We start from the raw sequence: 5,963 nt of genomic DNA on the forward strand, positions 1-5,963 counted from the left end.
ATTCACTTTCCATACAGCAGTCCACATAACACTTTGTCTCATGACGTAGCCTGCATTTCCCACAATGCAACAGCTCCCCTCACGCTTCCTCCCCATAGTTACCTCTTCCCTGTGTCCTTCCCTCCATGCACTCCTGCCCCCTGAGCTGTCTCCCTGTGCATACACAGCCCTTCTATTCTCCCATGAGTGATCTCTGCAAGGAGTGTATCTACCTAGTGTAAATGTTGAGCTCATATGCCTGTCTTTTGTTTGGCTGGAAGCCACAGGTGTGGGTTCAATTCCAGACCTGACAGGCAGTTAGGGGCCATAGTCTCAGAGGTTCCACCAGGCTCTATCAGACCAGCAAACCTGGTCCCCTTTTTTCCTCCAAATGATTTTGAGTTTTGTTCCACACTGTTCCCCCACTCTGTCCAGGATGCTCCATGGGTTTTTAATGGCTGTTCTCTTAGGCCTAGATCACCAGGCCTTTCTTCTGAGGTGGACTCCGACTGCCAACCTTTCAGTCAGCAGCTGAGTGCGTTAACTGTACACTGAGAGACTCCTGGAGAAAAGCCTTCTTATTGTGGGCAGTGAGGAGCCATGGGGGCTACAGGTTAAGGGGCAGCCTTGATCTGGAGAAGACGACCTCAGGGCACAGCTGCTGTTGAGTGCTGGGGGGTGGGGCCACTGGAGAAGGAAAAGCCTGTGTTTCGCATTTTCCCGCAAGCAATTTTATTCCACTGCCTTCCATCGGAGAAACCTGAAGTTACCGGGAGAACATCACTGCCATGGTAACGGCAGAGAAACAAACAACGTACGCACCATATAAAATTGTACATAAAGGCTGTTTATTTTTCATGCCATTATTCTAATAGGTGGGGATGGCAGTGACGGGCTGGGGAAGAGCGAGCTTTAATGGTGCCGCTAATGTTGTCTCCTCTTGAAACGACTTGAAATGCTCCCAGACACTGAGACATTTGCGCTTAGATCATGTCGCTGGCTGGGAACTCCTGCTGCTTTAGAATCGCTCTGCCAAGAAGTGGCACCTGTTCCCAGAGTGGGAAGGCAGTGGTTCTCAATGGTTACACATTTGAGCCCTGGGTTTGAGTCTGAGTGCCCTGTCATACTCAGCATTTGAGGACACTTGGTAAAATTCATCATCCCTCTGAGCCTCCGTTTACTTGTCTGCCAAATGGGAACTCATTCATTCATTTGTGACTGAAGAAGACTTCATTGCAAAGCACCTACATGCTCTGTGCTAAAGAGTTCCTTGCACTCAAGGAAGCTAGAGTCCAGTGAGAGAACAGAGTAATACATCTGTAAAGACAGGTAAATAGGAGAGACAATTTTAGACAGTGATAAAGGCTAAGAAAGGTGGCTGGGTGTTGTTGTTAGGTTCCATCAAATCAGCTCTGACTCACAGCGACCCTGTGGACAACAGAACGAAACACTGCCCGGTCCTGCACCAGCCTCACAATCCTTGCTATACCTGAGCCCATAGTTGCAGCCACTGTGTCAGTCCATCTCATTGAGGACCTTCCTCTTTTTCACTGACCCTCCACTTTACTGAGCATGATATCCTTCTCCAGGGAATGGTCCCTTCTGACCAACTTGAGTGAGACAAAGTCTGGCCATTCTCACTTCCAAGGAGCATTCCAGCTATACTTCTTTGGACAGGTCTGGGTGGTACAAATGGTTAAATGCTTGGCTATGAACCAAAAGGTTGATGGTTAGAATCCACTCAGAGTTGCCTCAGAAGGAAGGCATGGTAATCTGTTTCTATAAAGATTACAGCCAAGAAAACTCTATGAAGCAGTGCTACTCTGTACACTTGGGGTTGCCATGAGTCAGAATAGACTGGCAGCAACTAGCTGCAACGAAAAATACGAAGGATTTAAAACTGAGGGATATGAGAGTGATTTGATGGGGTCTAGGGAGAGGAGTGCTCTGGTGGTGTAGTGGTTAAGGCATTTGGCTATAAACCAAAAGGTCTGTGGTTTGAACCTACCAGTTGCTCTGTGGGAGAAAGATGAGGCAGTCTGCTTCTGTAAAGATTTACAGCCTTAGAAACCCAATGGGGGTCACTATGCATCAGAATTGACTCCATGGCAGTAAGTTTGGAGTTTTTGGAGAGAGGGGAGTTTTGCTTCAGCTGTATAGTCAAGAAGTCCTCTCAAAGGAGATACCATTCCAGCTGGCAACAGGAGGAAAAAGAGCCAGCTGTATGTGTATCAGGGGATGGGCCTTCCAGCAAGGGGACCGGCCACAGCAAAGACCTTGAGGCAGATCCGAGTTTGGAAGTGTTGCATTTGGGACTTCATGATACAAAAAGATATTGTCAGGGAGGGCAGAGAGACCAGGTCAGGTGGACCCTACACGGTAGAGTAGGAGTTTGGCTTATAATAATATCAACCTCATAGGGTGTTTGTGAGATTAAATGAGATATCAATTGGTAAACTCTGAGCAGCTGCTTAAAATTCACTTTTATGCTCAGTAGGGACCCTGGATGGTGCAAATGGTTGAGCACTTGGCTACTAATAAAAAATTCGGTGGTTCAAACCCACCTAGAGGCCTCTATGTGTGTCTTCCCACCTTCTATGCACTCTCTCTTGGGCATATGAATTCAAGACCATTCCATAACCTCTAAGGTGGAAGCCTTGGTCTCTGTCCCTGCTGATTGATGCCAGCTGGTCCTTTCTTCTGGGGAGCAGTGTGGGCTCACGGAAGGACGCAGACCTACCTGGAGCTCTTGAGGGTCTTCTTCCCCTTCTGAGCCTCTGAGCGTCCACAAACATTGGTCATCTTCTCCCTTCTCTTGCCCGTCCTCCTAGGACATAGGCTGGGCTTTGCGTGGGCAGCTGGGAGGAAGGAAAGGCTATCAATCACCAAGGACCTGGCACAGCCTGGCCTTTTCTTCCATGCTGAGGAGACCAGTGAGGTTTGAGAGGGAGCTGAAGGCCTAAGGAATATTTCTGGTACTGAATAGAGCAGCACAACCTTGGCTGATTTTGAGTGAGGCGAGTCACATGAAAAATTACTTCGATTGGCAGAGTCCCTGATGGGCCTGAGAGTTTTATTTATTCTGCACCCTTAACCCCCTCTGGGCTTCCTTCTGGGTCTAGACATTCATAACTACCCTTAATGAACCCCTACTGGTGAAGAGATTGTATCACATTTGCGCTGGATTTTTCACTTTGCTGTTGTTAGTTGCCATCCTGTGGATTCCAACTCATGGTGACGCCATATGTGCAGAGAACTGCTCCACAGGACTTTCAAGGCCTTTTGGAAGCAGATCGCCAGAGCTTTCTTCCGAGTTTCCTCTGGGTAGTTTTGAACTGCCAACCTTTCTGCTCGTAGTTGACTGCTTAACCATTTGCATCAGGGACTCCTTAAAAAAATGTATAAAACCAAAGCCAAACCCACTGCCATTGAGTCAGTTCCAACTCATAGCAACTCCCATTGGGTTTCCAAAGCAGTAAATCTTTACAGAATTAGATTGCCCCATCTTCCTTCCATGGAGTGGCTGGTGGGTTTGAACTGCCAGCCTTCTGGTTAGTAGTCAAATGTCTTAGGCACTATGCCACCAGAGCTCCTTTAAATAATACATATACTTATGTATTATATATATAATGCATCATGGTCGCTCCTAGTTATTGAGTGCCTGGTAGACTTCTCCCCTTTCATACAACAGCCCCGGATTCGATTCCTGAACAGCACAGCTCAAGCACAGTCACCGTCTTTCTGTCAGCGGAGGCTTGTGTGTTGTTAGGTTGCTGATCAGGTTTCCATGGTGCTTCCAGACAAAGATGCACTTGGAAGAAAGGCCTGGCCACCTATTTCTGAAAATCAGCCAGTGAAAACCATATGAAGGTCAGTGGTGCAATGCAGTCCCACTGTGTATGGGGTCATATTCGGGGCCTATTGGCAGAAGCTAACAACACTGAATATCTACTATGGTTGAACACTTGGTCACACTGAACAGGCACCGCCTCCTTCACCCTCACAATAACCCTGTGAAGCAGTCACTAACATGCCTCACAATGTATAGACGAGGAAACCAACGTTTAAAGAGGTTGATCGCTTGTCCAAAGTTAGATGCCTGGGAGGGAGATGGTACTCAAACTCGGACACGCCTGCCTCCAAATAAACCTGCTGATTCCAAAGTACACAGATGCTCTTGGGGGTCACCGAACCCCCATAGGTGTTCTCCCTGGTGCTGACGTAGACTGTTCTTTGTAGTCTGAAAAAATGTGCGTGTCACATTTTATAATGCCAGTGGAGTATAGAAATATGCACAGCATCTTTAATTGATTTTTTTTTTTAATGTTCACCTTTGAGACTCAAGGAGATAAGTCTGAGTCAGGAGAACCTCCCAGCTGGGTTTGTGGGAACTTGGCCGTAAGTTCCCATCCGCTGTTTGTCCCTCTCTCTCTAAGTCCTTCCTGGTCCTACAGGGCACTGGTTTCCTTCTCTCCTGACCAGACAAGCCCCTGGAGAAGGCAAATCCATCTTGCAGGCTTCCTTTGTATTCTATAAACTTTCCATTTGAAAATAGAAACATTGTCCCCTGTCAAATTTCTTGCCATTCTCCAGCCATTCTTGAGACTCAAGGCAGGTAGTGTGGACAGACTGAGCATTTCCAAGGAGAACAAAGGGACTTGCCTGCTTCTGTCCAGGAAAGTGAATGCATGGGATCATCCCCTTCTTATCATCGGCTCAGAGTGACGTGATGGCCAAGGGGCTTCCCATCCACTGCCGTTGAGTCAGTTCTGACTCAGAGTAATCCTATTGGACAGAGTAGAAATGTCCCGTAGGGTTTTCTAGTCTGTAGTCTTTATGGGAGCCGATTGCTGGGTCTTCTCCCATGAAGTGGCTGGCAGGTTTGAACTGCCAACCTTTAGGTTAGAAGCCAAGCACTAACCACTGTGAAAACAGGGCTCCTTGGAACCACCGGGCTGCCCAGGCCCACCTGCAAGCTTCAAATCCCAGACAAAGCTCCTGCTGGGAAGCTCTGCTTCGGCTTGGAAGATCCAGGGTGAATGTGTCTCCTGGGCTCTGATAATGCTGGAATGTTTGTTTTCTTTTTCATTATCTTCTTCTCTCTTAAGAAATGTCCTTTTATGTGTCATTTTCACTCCAAGACAAAAGATGTTTTCTTCTCCCCCAGTGATGAAGGCCTTTCCAACACTAGATGTTCCTGGGGGAGAGATGTGGTGCTGGATTGGGGTAGGATGGAGTGTGTGGATCAGAATGGGAACTTCCAGTGTGACATGTTTGTTGATGGAGAGAGTACCTGCTGAGTATGCCCATTCTGATGAACTCAAAACTAACTAGCACTGTAACCCCTGGTTAATTACGATCTGTATAAACATGGGAAAAGGAATCTGGTGGCATAGTGGGTAAGGCATTTGGCTGCTAACCTGAAGGTCAGTGGTTCAAACCCACCAGCTGCTCCGTGGAAGGAAGATGGGGCAATCTACTTCCATAAAGATTTACAGTCTCAGAAACCCAATGGGGGTCAATATGAGTCAGAATCTCTTTGATGGCAGTGTTTTGTTTTGTTTTTTAAATTTGAGACAAAAATGACATCACAGAGACATGATGACAATGGGCACCATGTTTTAATACAACCCTGTTGCAGCCTCTGGGTCTTGTACATGCTGTGTCTTCTACCTAAGACATGCTTGCTACACATCTTCACCTGGCTGGCTCCTTCTCCCCTTTCACTTCTCAGATTAAATGTCCTCTATGCTGAGAGCCCACGTGTGACCATTCGAAAGGAACTTGACTTCTTCACTCCAAATCATCTTTTTTCACCTCATAGTACATTGTTGTTGTTGTTGGGTTCCATTGAGTCAATTCCAACTCACGGGCAACCCCATGTGACAGCAGAACTGGTCCATAGGGTTTCCTAGGCTGTAATCTTTATGGAAGCAGATCACCAGGTGTGCCTCCCACAGGGCCTCTACCACCAGGGCTCCTGA

This window comes from Orycteropus afer, unplaced genomic scaffold, assembly GCF_000298275.1.
Source record: "Orycteropus afer afer isolate SDZICR_OR568_19922 unplaced genomic scaffold, OryAfe1.0 scaffold00197, whole genome shotgun sequence".
NCBI lineage: Eukaryota > Metazoa > Chordata > Mammalia > Tubulidentata > Orycteropodidae > Orycteropus > Orycteropus afer.